The sequence below is a fragment of the Xenopus laevis genome, chromosome 5S, assembly GCF_017654675.1.
Source record: "Xenopus laevis strain J_2021 chromosome 5S, Xenopus_laevis_v10.1, whole genome shotgun sequence".
NCBI classification, from domain to species: domain Eukaryota; kingdom Metazoa; phylum Chordata; class Amphibia; order Anura; family Pipidae; genus Xenopus; species Xenopus laevis.
The window spans coordinates 58961299-58984539 of NC_054380.1; positions in this window are offsets into that span (position 1 = coordinate 58961299).

Consider the following 23241-nt stretch of genomic DNA (forward strand, 5'->3'; position numbering starts at 1 on the left):
GGTGTACATGGCATTTAAGTCTCTTTGGTATACAGTGTGTTTAAAAGAGGGGTTGAAAATAATAACAGCAAATCCTATAAAAATAATTTACATTCATAACCCATGAATGCAAATTAAATAACTATTTTTTTAAAGGGGTGGGTCACTTTTAAGTTAACTTTTAGCATGTTATAGAATGTCTTATTCTAAGCAACCTTTCAACTGGTCTTTACTTTTTATTGTTTTTGAATTATTTGCCTTCTTCTACTACGATTTCAGCTTTCAAAAGGGGGGGGTCACTGATGCCATCTAAATAAAACAGCTGCTCTGTAAGGCTAAAAATGTATTGTTATTGCCTCTTTTTATTACTTATTTTTCTATTTAGACCCTCACCTGTGCATATTTCAGTCTCTTATTCAGATCATGATTATTCAAATTATTCAATGCATTGTTGGTAGTATAATTTACACCGTATTAACCAGATTGTTGAAGTTGCAAAATTGAGAGCTGCAGAATAAAAAGCTCAAAACCCACAAATAATAAAAACCAATTGCAAATTGTCTCAGAATGTCACTCTCTACATCATACAGGTATAGGATCCATTATCCACAAATCCGTTATCCAGAATGTTCAGATTTATAGAAAGGTCATCTCCCATAGACTCAATTTTGTAATCAAATAATTGTTATTTTTTTATACAAATGATTACTTGTACTTCTTTGTAACAATATAACAGTACCTTGTACTTGATCCCAATTAAGATATAATTCATCCTTATTGGAGACAAAAATCTGCTAAGGGGGTTATTTACTAAAACTTGAATTTTCCCGTTTTTTAATAAAAACAAACTTGACTTAACTCCCATTCACGAATTTTGCTCAAAGTCAGAAGAAAGGTCAGAAGGAATTAGAAGAAATCGCGCAACAATTCAAATCGTGAAACTTTTTGGAATCATCGAGCAACAAGCTTGATTTTGTCACGTTTGAGCAGAAAGACTCAATTATTCGAGTTTTCAAGCAAAATCCAGTCTAACACCACAAAACACCTAGAAAATCTTAAAGGCAAAAAACTTCAAATAGTTAAAACGACATCTGCCATTGACTTTTACATGAATTCAACAGGTTTTAGCTGGAGTATTTTCGTATTTGAATTGTTAGCAACTTCGGCTTATAATAAATCTCAAAAAATTCAAGTTTTTTCCCCTTTAAAAACTCAACTACTATGAGAAGATTTCAGAACAGATGGCTCAGCCAAAACACATGTTACTAATTCTATGCAAATGTGTGAATCGCACAATTTACTCATTATTTTAAAAGCCAGTTTCAAACATGGAATATACAGTGAGATGATGATTGAACTAATGGGTCATAATGACCATGTAAACAAGGTTTTCTAATTTAAAGACTGATAAATTTATTGCACAGCTGTCAGAAATGAATACTCAGCTCATAAAAATAAAGGTCTCTGTCTATAGACTCATGTGGTACAGATTAAAAGATGACACGCAGAATCAGCGTCTGCTTGAAAAAATACTGGGCAAAAAATTACATTTGCTATATCTGATTTCTGTGGAGGATGGACAATACCAGACACAAATAAGGAGAAAGATGCTACAAAGAGATAACTAAACAAACACTGTGCTACAGAATCCATGATATCTACCTTTGATTTAACACTCTGCTGCCTCATCATGTGGCATAAAGTCAATATGAATTCTTTCTTTCTCAAGTCTGGTTTTATAACTTCAAGGTTACTTTCAGAGTGTGGTTTATAGAACAAAGAGACCTCAGATAATATCACATGATATATGAATTTAGAATGCACTTTTAGAAGCATTTTAATCCATAAACATTACATCAAACTTTCTAATGTAAGGCTTTACCCAGATGTTAACCCATTTGAAAATGTTCTTAGAAGCAACCACAAAACTACTGTTCGCATTATGATACAGTAATTCATTAAAAATAAAATTTGTATTCTAAAATGTGTTTCTAGGTAGGGCTTATGCACAGAAGCAATATGCATCCATCTATCTCTCTGTCTATTTTTGTGATTTATCTAAAATATATTATACATCATATTTCATACCACTGTACTTTTTAAGTTACACTGAATCTGCAGGAAATTATCTCAGTCTATTTCTTTCTGTAATTTGTTTTGTTCAGGATGGTTAAGTTGTGTAAATTGCTGCAGACCACCTCTGCCCAATGCCCAATATTGACTCCTGCAATTGACAAAGCTGGTTATTACAGATATTTACAGTTTGATCTCTTAAGGAAGGGTGAGGGGAGACAAGATGCTGGTCTAATCATGAGCTGCTCTGCGAACCAAAATAGGGAATACCACAATACCATTTAATTCAACCCCCTTTCCAGATGTGGTTTTTCCCAAGGCATGTGCCTTACCCCTTGCTCCACCCCTTAGTACTTGAAACAACCTCAACAATATTAAATGCTAAAGGTATGAACTCAATCATATGGCCCACAAGGCATACCATATATGGTATAATGTAATTTGTATTTACAACATGTTTAAATTGATAATGATTAAACAGGTTGTTCACCTTTAGATTAACTTAGCACACAGACAGTGGTATTTTGAGGCAACTTGCATTTGGTCTTCATTTTGTATTTTATGGATTTTTTTAAAATTTTTAGCTTTTTCTACAGTTGCTCACCATTTTGGAATCTGTTTGATAATGTCCACTTTACCCTAATAACTAGACAGTGTTTTGAGTTAGAGACTGGAAGATGAATAGGAAAGGGCCTGAATAGAAAGCTAAATAGCAGAAGAAATAACAAATTTGTAGCATCACAGAACACTTTTTTTTTGCTGCTGGAGTTAGTGATCCCCCATAGAAAGCTTTTAAAAAAACAAAACTATAAGAAAAACCCAAAAGCAAAGATCAACTGAAAAGTGTAGAAGTATTTGACAATCTATGGCATACTCAATTAACTCAACAGTGAACTACCACTTTAATATAACTTAAAACACAATATGCCAGATTCCTTAAACTGTGACTTTCAGTGTAATACACGCCCTTTGACTAACGACTTGAAACTTTATGGACTGTGTTGTTTTAGCCCAATATCTATCTATCTATCTATCTATCTATCTATCTATCTATCTATCTATCTATCTATCTATCTATCATCTATCTCTTTTTCTTAAATAGTTTTCCAGGTGCTACATATCCTTGTCCCTCTTTCTTTGGACAGGCTATGGATGGCACCATTGATATTTCTGCACAATGAATGGCTGTTAATTGCATCATCTATATTTTCCCCATTGTGAAGTTGATTATTTGGCCATGAATGAATTTTTCATTTATTTGATTTGTGTTTCAGGGGACAGATAACAATGGAGAAACTCCACACTTGGGCTAAGGTTTCTCCCCTCCAGGAAGAAAGAGGTTAGATGATTATTTAGTCAAAATAAGTATTTTTTTTTTTAAATCAGGGAATGTTCAAAGCATTTTCCAAGATACTGTATATTCCATAATTCATATTTTAATTAAGACCATGGGTCTAGCTAATTTCCATTCTTATATTAGAATTAATATCTCCTTTTCTTAAAAAGGGGTTATATTTTTCAATAATCCAATATTTTATGCATAATGCATTTAAAGTTACTTTTATATTTCAATAGAAGAAGTATATTGCAGTTATTGTTGGAAAGATAGGACTCTGCATTGCTTATAGTGCTGCAGTGTTTTTGAATGCAGATTCTTAGTTGTTGAGTATGTATACATATATATTTTAAACCATCCATTGGATTACATTGGTAGTTAGATGATTAATGGAGAACACATCAGAATGAGATTGTACACATATAAAAGGAACAGTAAATTATATCCAAAGGTATCTGAATTCCTTTCACTTTTTTACAGTATTATATATAAACTGGAGCAGTCTTTAACTTCAGTAAGATGTAATATTGTGCAAAAGGATGCTATTCTCTATAATGAATAAAAGTAATGCTAGTTGCACCTTGTTGAATTAAATTAACTATTGAAGCTTGTTTTATATCTGGTTAAAATCCTTTTTAATACAAAATGAATATTCCCAAAGAGAGGCCAAACTTTTTGTAGCTGAACTTTTTGAACTTCTATAAGCATTTCTTCTATGCCTTTTCATACAGCATATGACATGCCATTTTTTATTAAATCTAAAAATAGTCTTCATTGCTTTCTCTTTCAAACAAAGGTCAATAAAATGCAACATATGTTCATCATCATTTTTAGCAAAATGTCTAAAGTGCATAAATTTAAAACAATTGCTTGCTCTAAGCATTTTTAAGTTATTTAATGGTCCTTTCATTTTGATATGCCAAAGAACTGATCTGCTGTTACTGCTCAGATTTATTCCTTAAACATTTGCTATTTTGTTTTTCAAACAATTACTTTAATTTGCAAGGAATTATAAAATAGTTGACATTTGAGATCTAAAAAGATGCTATCATCACACAAGGTCCTGTTTTCTAGAATGGTATTTGACTTTCAACACATGATCAAGTAAAACCTTTTCTAATACTTTAGTAATCCAAATTAAAAAATAAATTCATATTTTCTTGCAGGACCCAAACAAATCTCTTGCAAATGTTGATGTTTTTTTAAGTACAGTAGTAGGGTTACTAACACAAGCTGTGCTGATTAATAACCTTGAACACAACCAGAGCTAACTGTAACAATATCAAGGTTCATGTAAAACAGTGATCCCCAACCAGAGACTAGTGAACCATGAGTGAGCAACTCATAACCCATGATGTTGCTCCCTATGGCCTCAAAGCAGGTGCTTGTTTTTCAATTCCTGGTTTGGAGGCACGTTTTGGTTGCATAAAAACAAGGTGTACTGCCAAAAGGAACCTACTATAGACTGCCAGTCCTCATAGGGGCTACCAATAGCCAATCACAACTCATATTTGGCAGCCCAAGGATCTTTTTGCATGTTTATGTTGCTCTCCAATTTCTTTTACATTTTAATGTTGCTAACAGGTAAAAAAAGGTTGGGGACACCTGATGAAAAGTATTTTTAAGCTATACATGACATCTATTCTAATCTTAAAATCATTCTCAAACGTACCAAACCACAATGAGAATAAAAAAAACAAAAGCAAAAGACAGATCAATCCACGTGGTGCTGGTTAATCAGCTTGAACAGGGGAAAATCCATGGATGATTACCTCCATTGCATTGCTGGTTCATCAAAAAAGATGGAGGCAGAGTGCCAAAGTTTTTATAAACTCACTCAAAAATTAAAATAAGTTTTAAACCTTGTAAGGTGCTCAGATTACCCCACTGTCCATTAACATTGATATTATTTGAGTTGGCTCTTGTGGTATAGGGTTGTAGCAGACTTTGCTACAACCTGTACATTTGCTACTTTGCACTAATGTAAAAGGTGTTATCATTCAGCTTATACATTGTTTGTATTTTTTTCTGCTTAATGCACACCCAACAAAGGTAGTTAATTAAATTTGATTCGAGTTTTTCAAAAAAATTCTAATTCGATTTTCGAGATTTATCATACTCGATTCTAATTCATTTTGAGTTTTCGGGGTCGATCCTGTTCACCCGATTTTAAAAAGTTTGATTTTTATAGTGAATTTTGAGTTCATGGGAGTTTATGGGAGTTTTAAAAAACTCACATGAATTTGAAATTCCACCCTTGATTAATGTGCCTCTAGCTGTCAATGCCAAGTATCTCATAGGAAACAGGCTGCACAATCCTTGATGTTTGTAAGGTTCCCATTTTGGGAACAAGGTCCGAGGTTTATGTGGCGCTTCCTCCCTTAATCATAGCCTGAAACACATGGGGGCCGATTCACTAAGCTCGAGTGAAGGATTCGAATGAAAAATACTTCGAATTTCGAAGTATTTTTTGGGTACTTCGACCTTCGACTACGACCTTCGACTTCGATTCGAACGAAAAATCGTTCGACTATTCGACCATTCGATAGTCGAAGTACTTTCCCTTTAAAAAAAACTTCGACCCTCTACTTCGGCAGATAAAACCTACCGAAGTCAATGTTAGCCTATGGGGAAGGTCCCCATAGGCTTGCTAAACTTTTTTTGATCGAAGGATTTTCCTTCGATCGTTGGATTAAAATCCTTCGAATCGTTCGATTCGAAGGATTTCATCGTTGAAAATCCTTCGATCGATCGAACGAACGTTTAGCGCTAAATCCTTCGACTTCGATATTCGAAGTCGAAGGATTTCAATTCGAGGGTCGAATTTTGAAGTATTTTTTACTTCGAAATTCGACCCTTAGTGAATCTGCCCCATAATGCTCCAACCTTGTTTACGGAAAATAAAATAAATTTTGACTTTTAAAGTAATGTGTGCTCCTCACTTAGGGGGTTATTTATTAAAGTCAGAATGGAAGATTTTTTCGAGTTTTTCCCTAACTGGAATTTTTAGGGAAGATGTATTGATAAATAACAGGAAATAACCCATGCGGATTTGGTTGTAGTATATTTCAGAAAATAATGGAATAAATTCGCTATAAATATATACGGTGATAAATAACCCCATTATTTTCCAGCCTTTGGTGTGGCAATAAGTGGCAAACTGAGTAAATAGCTGCACTTGTATTTAGTAGAGAATTAAGGAAAGGCAAACTTGCCCAGAAATATGTTATCTTTTTAGCATTAATCCTAGATGATGATAATCTAAAGTGACAATGAAGATACTGTGTTTTATAAGTTAATTTTGGATTTAAAATGATGGCACCAATGGAAAACTTATAGGAAGATACATCCAGCAATATTTGTCAAAACAACATTGATTGTGAGTCTATTGCAGCTATTTTTGGAACAACACGAATAACCACATTTGCTTCAGTAAAAACAATAAAGCAAAATCTATTCAAGTAAGTGGATCAGAACAATCAGCTAAATTAAATTATAAAAGAAAAAATAGCCTTTGGGAAAAATTATTAAAACTGAATATGCTAATGCAATAAATAATTATCTATAAAGGGCAATATTACACAACACATATCACAAATGGCAAATTAAGAAAACAAAGGGATAATTGCATGTAACCTAGTTAGAAATGCTAAAAAAATAATATTTTATAGACAAGGATTGCACAGGCCAAGACCTCATTTAATTATGGAACATCAAGCAATAAATACAGTAAAAAAAAAAAAAAAATCAGCATATATATCATTTCATTATTATTATCCGGCTGACCTGAAGATCATGGAAATGATGTGCCTGAAACTGCAAGACAAAGGAAAAACTTGAATAGCAAAATATTGTCAATAATCTCAGGGACAAAACTCAGTGCTGAGAAGGAAGAAGAAAAATCAGTGCTATTCATGCTTTATATATACTTATATCCAGATACCCAAACTGCATCACATATGGGAGTATGCTTACTGGAACCTGATTCTCTCAACCACATAATGGCAAATCATTTGTCGTACACTTTCATGCCCATCTGACTTGTTATCTATTTTACATTGTGCCACGGTGGATTGTATTATATTGTTAAAATCGCTATATAACATATATAATGTTCTGTGAAAGGAATAACAAACCATTTTAGCCCCCCTAAGGGTTGAATAAAAATAAATATAATAAGCCAGAAGCACAGAATGTTCTACTATTGACTGACTCTGTACGATTCAGGGGTAGGGACAGTAACATGAAACTGGTTTGTACCTTATGCAAATAAATGAAAACCTTGAACCCTTATGGGTTAAATGAAGTTAATATCTTAAAGTGCTGTTTGTCTGTGTGCCTATGCAGTTTGTATAGTGGACATAGGCAGGACAGTGGAGACACATATTGAACTATACAAGGCAAAATAAGACAGGTGATAGACTCTGAACTTATGACTGTATCTGTACTATTTATTATATCAGCAGTTTTGGATAGACCTTCAACTACACTGACATGTAGCTATAACTTAACGTTTGAGGTATAACTGTATGTATATAGAAGGAACTTGTTAAGGTATTTATAACTAAACATGTGCACAAAATAAACTAGGTCTGACAACATGAATGGATTTTCAAGGGGATTACATGTTAAATAAATTGTTTATTTTAAAATTATACTAAGACAGTAGAATGTAGTTACTGACATTATTTAGGGAACCATAAGGACATTACATGAAAATTTCTTTAGCAGTAATGTACGTTCAGTGGTCATCGAAAGTAATCTAAAGGTTTCTAGTACTAATAAAAAGGAAACGCATTATTATTGGATAAGCAAAGTATACAATATTTCCTCTTAAATACTTGTACTGAATGACATTTGAAGTGTTTCTTCTACAATTTGTTTACATACTTATAGTCTCACTCTAAAGTCTAAAAATGGAATTGAGACATATTATTAAACTAATATTTAAAGTATAATAAAAATTGTGCTTCAGAGTAATCATGAGCAAATCCATTTTTAAAATGACTGTGTCTACTTTTTATAGATCTGTTAAAATAACTGATATATTAAAGGGGTAATGGTTTGGAATTATTAGCAATTATACTCATAATTTGACAGTGTAAAATTATTTCCCATATTAGAAGAATTTGCGAACGTAAAAAACATTGTAATTGTAATGTTATCTACAATGTTGTAATGTTATCTGCAATATGGATAAAATATTGTGCCCCATACTAGTCAGTAACAAACATCAAACGCATCAAACCTTAATTATAAATTGATTTAAGTTCAATTTGCACAATAATTTTAAAGTACAATAGAATTATTGTGCTGCAAGGACCTAATTCCCAGACACCCCATCCTCCTAGTGTGCTTTTTGATAAATAAAACACTATGGGGTATATTTATCAAAGAGTGAAGTTAATAGTGAAGTTCCGCCACTAGAGTGAAATTCCGCCACTCTCCATTCATTTCTATGGGATTTTTATAGGCGTATTTATCAAAGGGTGAACTTTCACTTTCACCCATTGATAAATACGCTTTTCAAAATCCCATAGAAATGAATTGAAAGCTGCGGAATTTCACTCTAGTGGCGGAACTTCACTCTTTGATTAATTTACCCCTATATACACTATGGGGCAGATTTATCAAAGATCGAGGTGAATTTTCAATGTTAAAAACTTTGAATTTCGAGCTATTTTTTGTGTACTTGGGAATAGTACAAATTCGATTCCAATTTGAAAAAAACTTCGAAATCCAATTATCGAAATTTATAATGTACTGTCTCTTTAAAACTTCGACCATTCACCATCTAAAACCGAAGTGCTGTTTTAGCCTATGGGTGACCTCCTAGTACCTATTTGGAGTCCATTGGGGGACTTTGAGAAATCAAAGTTTTTTTTGGGAACAAACTTTGAATCGAATTCGATCGAATGTGCTACTCCTTCGTACGATTAGAATTCGGCCAAATACGGACCTCTTCGACCCCAAAAAAAAACTTTGGTTGGTCTTTTTGAAATCGAATTTTGAAGTTTTTTCAATTTGAAATTAGACCCTTGATAAATATGCCCCTTTGTGTGAGCCCTTTCCCCCCACAATGTATGATGGCAAACATGTTTTCTCCTGTAATTAAATGATTTATTCTTTGAGCATTCACTTATGTTATAGTAAGAACTAGACCCATCACAGCTCTCTGCACCTTGCACTGTGCTTATAGTCTCATAAACCGTTGCTTATGTAGGGCCCTCAGTATCCATTCTTCCACTATATGCACTATTTTGCAGTGGGCAGGGAACTTAAAAAGTATGACTGGACTTGTGCCTCAGGCCGACAATGAGGTCTGCTGTATTATGGTTATGCCACTGTTCATGATTTTTTACCCCAGGACTTCTCTTAAATAGTAGCAGGTATACTGCTATTTCCAGTCAGAGAAAGAGAAACATGGAGGAAACTACTGAGTCTAGCCAGGAGGAAAGGCTTGGAGCTCCAACTGCAAAAAGAGAACCTACCCTGTTCCCTGCCAAGTGGTTACATGATCAGGAGGTGACCAATGCTACTGTGGAGAGAGCCTCGGAAATTCAAAGCTTCCTGTGAAATCTAGTGAGCTATCCCCTGTGAGCATCCTGGTGAGTAACACACCAATCCTTGGACATTGACAGAAGTGTATGGCCATTGTGTGCGGACAGGTCTTTTGTATGTGTGTCTGCTAGGTGGGCCACCTGCCTTTATTCAAATGAGAATCCTTTGGGGACTGTATGCTAAGAACCAATATGTGCATTCATTTATCCTATTTGGAGTTAAAGTGCAGGATTGCTATATTCAAAGTGTTAGTCAGGAGGTCTTAAATTTCATATGAGTCATAACCTCCCCATTGAAAGAGTGTGCTATTGTATTAAATGCCCACTCCATTAACTTGTTCTTGCAATATAAAACATATTATTGTTGCCAACTCATTGTATTTCCTAGTGGGAGCCCTTTTGGTGTATCCCTCAGTGCCCATTAGTTTTTTTTTTATTATTTGTCTTCTTCTGACACTTTCAATATGCGGGGTTGTGCTGTCACTGATCTCATCTAAAAACAAATGCTCTGCAAGAACTGAAAAGGTTTGTATGCATCTATAAATAAGGTTGTGTTTAGGATAAACAAAATATTACTTGAACATCTCACCTTGTGCACACCAGATGTACTCAGCAGACACAGTGGTTTGGAAGGAATGGCCATATCAAAAAATAAATCAGAATTTGATGCTCTGTGCATGACTCTCATTCACTGCTCTGCCAAACATTCCTGGTGACATCAAGAGAAAAAAATCTCTGTAATAACCTACAGGAAAAGCACATTGTGATTTTGTAAGAACAACAAACATATCTCACAATGATTTGTAATATGACTGGTATAAAATACCTAAAGAAGGAAAGACTATACATATGTATTTTTTTTACAATTGGTCAACAGTGTCAGTAGAAACATTGGCTCCAAAATGATCATTTAGATAATAGATGCAAAAAATATAAAAGATCATTTGCAAACGCAGTGCAGTGTGCAATTTTTGAGGATGCAAATTGCCATTGTTTTACCCACAACACAAATCCAGCACAATTGCAGATGTGTGGGGATTTGCACCTGCAGTTGAGACTGATTCATTAAAGTGAATGCAAATGCATGGGGTCTTCCCAAGTCGGATGCAAGTTGTGGCTAACATTTTCAGTGTGGAGACTGGCACCGGGCATTTAAATATTTATGGGGAAATGTAAAAAAAAGTCGCAAAGAGAAAAACAATTTGACACATCTAAGAATAAAAATCATGTTTCGCAATGTATAGTCTTCCTTAAACTGTATTTGCATTGCAAACTTTAATAGCGCATTATGAATTTTAATTGCACACTTTTATAAAGTGCTTTTGGAGCAAACATAACTTTCTCAGTAAGAACTTTTATTACATTCACTGCACACTGTTGCAAACTTTGGAAGAGTTTACTACAGAGTTTCCGGGTTTGCAAAAGCTATTTTAAATTTGGCCAAATTTGATTGCACAAAGGCATACCTTTTCAAATTGCAAACATTTTTTTACATCCCCCCACTAGTGATGTCTTAAGCGCATATTGATGCAACCTGCTGTATGAATGATAGGTATTACTGCCACATTCTGGGTCGTAGTAGTAACTTAAGGGTCCCTCAGTGTCAATATGTGCACCTACACATGATACAGCCGAAGAGGGAGGATGGACACAGTGGAGTGGGGCTTAGTCCCAGGCCTGAATTTGTGGAAAAGCTATAAAGATTAGGGTCTAAGGTGGCATATTTTTCAAGGCAGCATGCTGTCCTGCCACATCTGTAATTCCTCAATCATGCAAACACCCGGATCACTGGGGTTCAGATCCACCTGAGATTTTATTCCCCTGCACCCAGTCCTGAGTGCTCCAGGTGTCTTCAGCAACAATTGCATAAATATGTGTATATATTGTTTGTGGAAAGGCATTAAAGGAGATGAGGAAGAGTGAGTGAATAATATTTATGCACACACACATGTTCCAGTGGTGGTGGGAAGATGTTTCAAGAGTGGAGGAGACTGCTGCCTAGGGGCATAAGGTTTGTAAATCCAGAGTTGCTTAGTGCAACTATTCAGTTGTGTAAGAAGCACGTTTGGATGTGAGTACTTGAATGATGTCAATAACAGCAACATTTGTGTTTAAATATAAAGAAAATCATGTTAGGTAGAAATCATTAGGCAAAAGGTTGAACTTGATGGATATGTCTTTTCGTTAAACCTTATCTTGGAATCCTGTATCCGGTCAGGTACCCATGGGTACCAGTGGAATACTGCTAAAGTTGTCAGGTTTTGGGCGGAAAGACCGTTGTCCCCGGACAATGCATGTTGTCTGCAGATACCATGTATGGGTACTCAAGCTGATTGCAGGCTACATTCCCCCCACCTCCTGTTGTTAAATATAAAATTTTCCCCCTGACCTGGTTAATATGCGCTCCGGAGTGACATCACTTACGGTTTTCATGGGTACCGATTTGGGCCTAAGATTGGGGCACTGCCAATAGTTTCCAGCAGCGGGAAGAGGGGGATTTATAGAGAGCCAGCGGGTCTGGGTTCAGCTCTCATCTAGCGGGTCAGCACCACTGGACCCGTGCAGGACTCTACCTTTTCTACTACTTAAAGGGATGGTTCACCTTAAAGTTAACTTTTACTATGTAATAGAATGTCCAGTTTAAGCATCTTTTCAATTGAACTTCATTATTTATTTCTTCTTCTAATTCTTTTCAGATTTTAAATGGGGGTCACTGACCTCATCTAAAAAACAAATGCTCTGTAAGGTTATAAATGTATTGTTATTGCTACATTGGATTATTCATCTTTCTAATGAGACCCTCTCCTGTAGATATTCCAGTCTCTTATTCAAATCAATGCATGGTTGCTAGGGTAATTTGGAGCCTAGCAACCAGATATTTGAAATTGTAAACTGGAGAGCTGCTGAATAAAAAGCCACAAATAAAAATGAAACCAATTGCAAATTGGCTCAGAATATCACTCTCTACAATATACTTAGGGGCAGATTCATTAAGGGTCGAATTTCGAAGTTAAAAATACTTCGAAATACGACCCTCGAATTGAAATCCTTCGACTTCGAATATCGAAGTCGAAGGATTTAGCGCTAATCCTGCGATCGATCGATCGAAGGATTTTTCGTTCGATCGAACGATAAAATCCTTCGAATCGAACGATTCGAACGATTTTAATCCAATGATCGAAGGACAATCCTTCGATCAAAAAAAGGTTAGCAAACCTATGGGGACCTTCCCCATAGGCTAACATTGACTTCGGTAGGTTTTACCTGCCGAAGTAGGGGGTCGAAGTTTTTTTTTAAAGGGAAAGTACTTCGACTATCGAATAGTCGAACGATTTTTACTTCGATTCGTTCGATTACGTTCGAATTCGAACGAATTTAACCAATTCGATGGTCGAAGTACCCAAAAAATACTTCGAAATTCAAATTTTTTTCATTCGAATCCTTCACTCGAGCTTAGTGAATCGGCCCCTTAAAGTTGACTCAAATTCCAAAATGTTTCCCATGCTCAATCTATTATATATATATCAGAGTTTAACGTTTGTTTTTACAACATGAATAAAAATAGTCCAATTCTCCCATATGTCAAAAATTTTATAAAAAGATTTGAAGCATTGTAGTGAGAACAGTGTAATTAGATTTCAGTAACATTAACTGATTTCAGAGCAATTGATTCCAATATTGACAACTGTTTAATTTTCATTCAATCTGGATGGAACAGTTTTCGATGCTTTATAAGCAAGCAATTTTATTCAAACATAAACTATTGAAGTCCACTGAATTAGAATTCAATCCTACTTCAGCTGTTTATAAATAGGACCCATGGTGTGCTTTCATCTTCATTAACCACCTTATGTACCAAAAAAATTACTATTTACAGTGATAAGAGTTGGCATTAACTTGCTGTTTCAGAACATAAACCCCTACTGATCTTATCTCCATTATCACAAGAGTATGGAAATAAATGAGACAACACAGTTTGAAAACTGAAGACTGAGACAAGTATGCTTGAAAGGATTCTTTGTTTCAACTATGGGTTATTCAAGTTAAATAAATTACTTTGTGGGATAATTTTGACTAGCGATGAATGGTTCTTTAAAAAAAAAAGGCTGATTTATGTTACCACTACAATTATAAGAAATAGACTATGATATTGTGTAAACTATGTTCCAGCTGAAGTTTGACAGTTGTTGCTTGTAACAGAATTTAGATTAGTTCAAAATTTAGTAAACTGAGGGATAAACATAAATATAAGCTATTAGATCCCTTCTTGAAGACTGTCTCAAACCGTAATAGAAGTTTAACATTTCTTCACAGAATACTCTTTTGTTAATTCTGGTGTAGAAACATTATTTTTTTCAGATTCTTAGAAGAAATATTCTCTTAAAGAGATACTGACACCAAGAATTAAACTTTTTTTTTATATCTATCATAATATTGTGTTTGCATGCTATATATAATTTTGGTATAAAAGTATTTACAGATGCTTTTACATTACCCATCTGATCACCCGTGTTCATCTATGAGGGGGCTGCCATATTTGAGCTTCAGCAGTCTGTTAGCATTAGAAACTCAAACTGACATGTTGAGAAGGGACAGTCAGGTTGGCAAAACAGTCAGGTTTACGAACTTCACAAAAGCAGAACTATCAGTGAAAAATGGTCAACATGAGATATAGGTAACTTTTGATGTACATTAATATTTTGAATAATAAAATAATATATCTATAAAAACTAGTGTTACAGTAACGAACCATCTGGCCTCCCTAATTTCTATTGTAGTTTGGGGTGAGGGGAGAGCCACAGTCTAATTATATCAGGTTGTTTCGATATAAGCAGGTGGGTCTTTGTCCTGGTCTTCATCTGTCCATAGGCCCCATACCTTATTAAATTTCTCTGGGCAACCCCTTCTCATATAGGTGAGTTTGTAAAGCGGTATATATTTTTCTATTAACTGTTCCCACTTCTGTACTGTGGGCCCCTGTCTTGCCTTCCAGTTCATTGTGATCAGTTTTTTGGACAACAGTGTACGGTGTGCCCTCCTTGGAGACACTTCCTCTACCTGCTTTAATAACAATACATTTGGCTCTATTGGGAGAAAAAGGTCAGTTTTAACCCAAATGAGGTGCGTAATTTCCTTCCAGAATGTGTATACTATTGGGCATTTCCATACCATGTGAAAGAACTCCGCTGGGGAGTGTTGACACCTAGGACACTCTGGGCTGATTGTTAGGTAGATTTTATGTAGCCGCTGTGGAGTGAGATACACTTTATGCAGATGATTTATGAGTAGCACCTGTCTATTTTCCCCTTCCTCTAGGCTGTTTGGTGTGATGTTTAATGACTCACATCTAAATGGAGACTCCATAGCATGTCTAAGTTGCAGGTATCTATATAACATTATGTTTGGAAGTGCATAGTTTTGTTTCAGCTCTTGGAAACCTAGTAGTTTACTGTCTGCTATGACATTCGCTATATATTTTATATTGTACCTCACCCAGATTTGTGGGTCTGGGATTCCCTCTAGTTGTTTAAGATGAGGGTTAAACCACAGTTTCAGAGCATATATATAGTGAAGCAAGATCCTATGTACAAGTTATTCTGAATTGAGATGACTGGTGAAACGTCTTAAAGAAAAACACAGTAAGTCCAGTTGATTTGACTTATTTCTAGAGATACACCACAGTGGGGTAAAGCTGGAGCAGTGATTTTGTGGATTGGCATAAAACTGTAGTGCTGACTGCCAAATTGTCACTGTGGCTTTCATCAGTGGAGATAGTTTGGCTACGTGAGTGCACCCTCTATATGGTAGATTCCTCAGACCTTCAAAGGATCCTACCAGCTTTGCCTCTGATTTTGTTGCTGTATTGGTGTTGTCTGAGGTTGCCCAGTTCCTCAGCGTCACCAGTTGCGATGCTAGGTAGTACGTTGAGATAACCTCAGTAAGGTCACCTAGTTTTAACCCTTCTATTGCCTGTGAGGCCCTGATACAGCAGGCCATGGGTTCCATGGCAATTGCAAATAACAAAGGTGACAGGGGCATCCCTGTCTAGTGCTTCTATTGATTGAGAAGGGGTACGACAGCTTTGTATTAGTTTGTGGGGATTGATAAAGTGCCCGTATCCACTTTATGTATGATGAAGGTATTTCCACTCTATACATCGTGGCCCACAGGTACTCTCATTCCACAGAGTCGAAGGCCTTTTCATTGTCCAAAGAGGTAATCACCCTGGTGCCCTGGTTGTCATGTGTTATGGAAATATTTGTAAACAGCCTTCTAATATTAATGTCTGTGGTACATCCAGGCATAAAGCCTGTTTTATTTGGGGAGATTATGGTAGAAAGTAACTTTGCCAGTACCTTTGCCAGTATTTTGTCATCTGCATTGATAAGTGCAATGGGTCTGTATGAGGTGCATTTTAGTGGCTCCTTTCCACATTTTAATATCAGAATTATTAATGTTTCTCTCATGGAGGATGGTAATGGCAATCTCTCTAATACAGTTTTGTCAAAATAGGTGCTATTAACTTAATGTGCTGCCTGTACCATTCCATTTGTAAGCTGTCTGTGCTTGGGGTTTTCCCTGATGGGAATGTAGCTATGGCGGATTGTTCCTCCAGCTCTGGAATGCCTATGCTACTCAGATATTCCCTTATCTCCTCTGGAGTGGTGTTCAGCTTAGTGCTGTACAAGTCTGAGTAGAATTCTGTAAATCTCTGATTTATCTCTGCCAGGGTGGAAACAGTTACTCCATTTGCTAATCTTACTGCCGGGATTGCCATGCTAGCTGCGTTTTCCTTTGCTAGCATTGCTAGCAGTTTCCCATTCTTGTCCCCATGTTCAAATATATTAGTTTTTTGGAAAAGTATGTGTTTTTTTGTAAGTTCAATTTGAGCAAGTTTTATTGCTCGTTGGCTGTCTTGCCATTGTTGGTGCGTTTGTTCCGTGGGGTGTTCAATATAGGCTGCTTCAGTCTCCTGTGCCTTCTGGAGGCCTTTGTGAGTGCCTTAATGAGGGGGAAATTGTCTGAGTCCTAGAGGGACAGTGTTGGGGGGGGGGCTGCTCTCTTACCAGTCCGGTCTAAGTTTGTAAGTTTTAAGACACCATAATAACATAAAACAATTCCCACAACTTTAATGCTCTCCCACACCCTCCCCACCTACACCATAACCATTAGGGGTGAGTTTACTCCCATAACTATAAGAAGATAATTGTTCTATTATAATATACTCTCCTGCGGTGGTAAAAGCGAACATGTTACCTGGTCTGCAGCATTGGCTCTTAAATCTGTAGCGTGGAGGTCACATTTGATTGACTTGTTGCTTTACCTCGACTCTATAAGTCTCAGATGTAGAGTTGTGCGGTTCCAGCACCGTGCTAAGCAATTAAATTCACTGGTCTCTTTTTGGTGACTGTCTTGGCCTCTCCTCCATCCAGCTTATAGCCTCCTCTGGTGCATTGAAGAAATGAGCCCATTTTCTGTTACTCGAAGCCTCACTGGAAACATCACGGTGTAAGGAATTTGTCGTTGTCGCAGTTGTTGCTTGGTTGCTGTAAACTTTGCTCTTTGTTTCTGTACCTCTGTGGAAAAATCCGGGTAGATTGAAATCTGTTGGTTTTCAAATTGCAGCTCTCCCAACAGAGCTGTATCCCTGTCTCTGTAATTCAGGAGGCGGGCTATTAATGGGTGTGGGAGTGCTCCCGGTGGTGGGGGTCTGCCAAGCACTCTGTGAGCTCTTTCCCCCTTGAAAGCTGTGGAGAAGGTTGTTTGGCTGAATGTGCTAGTTAACCATTGTCAGACAAAAAATTCTTCGTACAGCACCCTGTCGTTTAAAAAAATGCCTTTATTCAAAATTTCATGGCAAACCTGGTCAGCAACGTTTCAGGCCGATGTTGCTTTTTATCAAGCTTACTTGACACTGGCCAATTTGGCCTTTTATAGACAGCACCACGCCACCTACTGGTTATACATTGTTAGAATAATTTATATACAAAATGTTAAACTTGTCAATCCAGTGATGTTACAATATCAATAAAGGAAATGGAAACTGTTTACTTTGTAAAGGTTAACCCCGATCTTTTTGTCCACAAAGGTCTGGAAGACATAATAAAAACCATTAAAAGCTAGTTAAAACCAAAGTTAGCGAAAAATAGCTTGGAGATCATATTCTCTATTCAGCCCCTGTGGGGCTGATGTCTCTAACTTTCTAATCCAAATAGCCTCCTTTCTCAAAAGTAACTTCACTCGGTTTCCCCCACGTCTAAGACTCGGTACATGATCAACTACTTGATATTTAAGTTGTTGTATACCATGGACAACTTCAATAAAATGGGCAGCAACTGCTTGCTCCTTTTTGCCAGTCCTAATGGCAGATTTATGTTCTCTCATGCGCTCTCTACAGGCCCGGATTTGCGGCAAGGCCGCATAGGCCCGGGCCTAGGGCGGCAAAAAATAGGGGTGGCATGCCGCCCAGCCGCATTATGGGGACGTGTGCATCCCCATTCAATTACACCAGCTGCGCCGGCTTTTTTTTGCCGGCGCGCTGGGAAGGGAATGTGTAGGCGGGCGCTAGGACCACGTGGCCGCCAGGTTGGACCGCGCGGCCTAGGGACGGCCCACAAAGAAATCCGGAGCTGGCTCTCTAACAGGGCGAGAGGTTTGCCCCACATATAGTAAGCCACAAGGGCATTTTATAATTTATACTACAAAACTTGATGTGCATGTGTAATGTACACAAATTTTTATGGGGATTCCTTTTCTTGGGTGATATACCACCTCCCCTTTCTGGCAATTGGAGCAGCAGTTACATGCCAAACAAGGAAACAACCCATTTTTAGTCGGCCGTAATACAGTCTGAGTCTCCTTACTACCCCCTATGTCAGATATTACTAATATAGAGAATACTGTTTTGTCTTTCTTATAAGACATACAGTAAGTGGGTTTTTTTAAAACTGGTTACATTTGGGAGTCCCTCTTTAAGGATTTTCCAATGTTTCTTTATAATATTAGTTACATGGTGACTCAGAGTATGATATTTAGACACAAATGGAATACGATCCTCCCGTTGTCTATTTTGGCCCAAAGGAGTACTATTTAAATCCGCATTCTCAATCTCATTCCGTTGAAGTTGTAATAAACTATATGGATAACCTCGTTCTCTGAATTTCCCTTGCATTTCATCTAATCTTTGGGGTAATATTTTTGAATCTGTCACAATACGTTTCACTGTACTGAATTGTGATATAGGGAGGGATTTTTTGACTTGAATAGGGTGGAAGGAGTCAAAGTGCAGCAGAGTATTCCTGTCAGTGGGCTTGGTATACAACCTCGACACCCCTCGTATCCTTGGATACCTCGACACCCTCGTATCCAAGAAAGGAACACTAACCTCGCTACTAACAACTGTAAATTTAATGACGGGTAAATACCCATACTCAGAAACAAATTTTTCAAGGTAATGATTCATATTGTATCTTAGAGAGATTGTAGCTTGTTTGTTTGTAATCCCCTTTTCTATAGTTTTGCTCCAATTCAGTCACATCCCTATTTACATTATCAACAAAGGCTGCAACAAACACATTATCACAGTCAGGAGTATAATGACTAGGTTATTTTAACCAATAGAATCTATCATGGGTTTTTCACTGGCTTCATTAAATTGTGTATGAAATTTTATTGCTCCGAACCGATATAGTTCTAAATCAATTTAAAAAAAATCAGGTTTAGAGGTAAGTCCATACGAAAGTCCTTTTTCAAGTACCTGTATCTGCAAAGTCGTCAGTGGCAATGAAGAAATATTCACCGCCGTCTGGGTCTCCTTTTGTATTGACCTCTGTCGTGCTGTTTTTTTGTGTTTCCGACCTCCACGTATATTCCTTCGGGGTTTCCCGATGCCTCAGATACTTCTAAAAAAGACAAGGAGGCAGTTGAGGCAGAAGTTGACCTAGACTGTGTGGTTCATTAGGTAGTCAGCGTCCTGCATATTCATCATCCACGTGTCCCCGATATCTCTCTCGTCCTCTGTTCTGCGGTACATCATAATCACCATGAGTTTGGGACCATCTGTACACACTGCCCGCTGTATAATCTGAGGCATCCCGCTGGAATTTCTGTCTTTTGCGGGCCTCAACAACTTTGCGGTAATGTTCAAGGTGTTCGACCAGCTTTTCCATCCCCCCAGCAACCGCTTCTCCTGCAAAAGAGTTCTGGATGGAGGATTCTTTGGCCTCCGCCTCAGCCTTAATTACTGGCATGGTTTTCTGTATTTGCTCCATTGTGGCGAGCATTAGGTCGAAAGAACATTTATTTATAATTGCCTCCCAGCGTTGACAGAACCATTGTTCCACAAATTTTTCTGTATCTACCCCTTCCGCCCTTTCAAAGAGACCCAGTATCCTGATATTGTTTTGACGTAGGCAGTTTTCTAGGTCATCTGCCTTGTTTTCCAGCACTGCCAGTTGTTTTTCTGTGGCCATGAATCGATTTGGAATTGATGCTGTGTAGTCTTCCATATCACTGACCCGCCTATCCACCTCTCCTGTTCTCTCAGTTTTTGCACATCATGCAAAAGTAATTTGGCAAAGTCCATCCTTAATTCATCTATTTTTCATACTAGAGTGGTGTGGTTTGCAGCACTTCAGTTACTGTAGGTTCTGGGAGTGGTTGTGGGGGGCGCTAATGCAGAGGGTACAGCTGACTCTGCAGTAGTGTCAGTTGTTTATGTTTTCCTTTGATCACCCATAAATATGTCTTGTGCTTACATTCAGTCCAGGGACATAACTACCAGCGGTGCAGGGGATTCCAGCCAGGCCCGTCCCCCTATGGGGCCCTCCCTCTCTCCAATGCAAAGGCGCCTGCATTCAGCCTGCGCACTGCACAGTCTGCATCCGCGCCCAACCCCCTTAGTTACGTTGCTGATTCAGTCAGCAGTCAGTTTGCCAACTGAGGTCATATAATCTTAGAGTGTCCAGATATTTTTGGCTAAAGATTTGTTTAGCTACTTATGGCCATATGGTGTATGTGCATATATTATGTACCACTTGATAAAAAAAGCTTTCTGATGGTGATGGTGATGCACGAATAAATTCGCCTGGAACGAATTCGCTACAAAATTCGTGAATCTCCCGCGAAAATTCATTGGTGAAAATTCGCTGGCATTAATTCCCATTGTTTTTTCCTTCGAATTACTAGATTTTTTCGTGAAAGCATTTGAATTGCTAGATTTTTTTTTTTCATGAAAACGTTCGAATTGCTCGATTTTTTTGTAGTGAAAGTGTTCGAATTGCTCGATTTTTTCATGAAAACGTTCGAATTGCTTGATTTTTTTGTGAAAACGTTTGACTTTCATGATTTTTTCACAAAGTTTCCATATTCACGATTTTTCATGAATTTTTCACTGTTTCAAATTTTTCGGCGAAGCAAAATAGGACAAATTCGGCCATCACTTATTTCTGATTTAGCAAGCTCTTTTTTGCACTTAAATGATTCTTTACAGTTTGGAAATTAAAATTTTGCATAATATGTTTTAATTTTTTAGGATCTTTTAAATCATTTAAATCTTTTCAGTTACACAAAAACACATTTTGTAAGTAATTTTCCGGTAGAGAAGTGTTGTGACATGCAACAAACAGAAAGAGAATGCAAGTTTTGTCTTCAATGAAAAGGTGATGCTGATTAGTGTTTATGTCAATGAGAACATAGTAACATACTACAGGTATTGGACCTGTTATCCAGAATGCTCAGGACCTTGGGTTTTCTGGATAACGGATCTTTCCGTAATTTGGGTCTTCATGCCTTAAGTCTACTAGAAATTAATTTAAACATTAAATAAACCCAATAGGCTGGTTTTGCTTCCAATAAGGATTAATTATATCTTAGTTGGGATCAAGTACAAGCTACTGTTTTATTATTACAGAGAAAAAGAAATCATTTTTAACAATATGGATTATTTGGATAAAATGGAGTCTATGGGAGACAGCCATTCCGTAATTCAGAGCTTTCTAGATATCGGGTTTCCGGATAAGGGATCCTATACCTGTTTTAACATAGTAAGTTAGGTTGAAAAAAAGACACACGTCCATCAAGTTCAACCTTATAACTTTTTTTAACCTGCCTAACTGCCAGTTAATCCAGAGGAATGCAAAAAAAAACCCCATCTGGAGCCTCTCCAATTTGCCTCAGAGGGGGAAAAATTCCTTCCTGACTCCTAAGTGGCAATCGGACTAGTTCCTGGATCAACTTGTACTATGAGCTATCTTCCATAACCCTGTATTCCCTCCATTGCTAAAAAGCCATCCAACCCCTTCTTAAAGCTATCTAATGTATTAGCCAGTAAAACTGATTCATGGAGAGAATTCCACATCTTCATAGCTCTCACTGTAAAAAAAACCCCTTCCAAATATTTAGGCGGAACCTCTTTTCTTCTAGAGAAAGATGTGGAAGGGGTGAAAATTCCTTTTCTGACTCCAAAATGGCAATCGGACTAGTCCCTGGATCAACTTGTACTATGAGCTATCTTCCAAAACCCTGTATTTCCTCCCTTGCTAAAAAGCCATCCAACCCCTTCTTAAAGCTATCTAATGTATCAGCCTGTACAACTGATTCATGGAGAGAATTCCACATCTTCACTAAACGAAATGGGTGACCTTGTGTCAGCTGGAAAAACCTACTGTTAAATAAAGCATTAGATAGATTATTTAATCTAATATTTATTATAATATATTTTAATATAATATTTATTATATTAAACATCCCCAATTTGACCAGTCTTTCTTCAAAGCTAAGATTTTCTATACCTTTTACAAGCTTAGTTGCCCTTCTCTGCACCATCTCTAATGCAATACAATACAATAATATCCTGTTTGAGTAATGGAGACCAAAACTGTATGGCATATTCTATATGGGGCCTTACCAGTACTCCATAAAGTGGAAGAATGACCGCTTCCTTTTAATACAGCTCAAGACATTATTTGCCCTTGATGCTGCTGACTGGCATTGCTTGCTACAGCCAAGTACAAGGACTCCAAGGTCCTTTTCCATAATGGATTTGCCTAGTGCAGTCCCATTAAGGGTATAGGTGGCTTGGATATTTTTACATCCCAGGTGCATGAATTTACATTTATCAACATTGAATCTCATTTGCCACTTAGCTGCCCAGATTGCCAGTTTGTCAAGAGGCCCGAAACGTTGCCTTTTTTTTATGCTATGGGCTAAATAAATTTTGCACTTGAGCACTTTCTTGCAAATCTAACAGTGTGCTGCTGGTGATTTTTTCGATGTATGGATGTGACCCTAGGA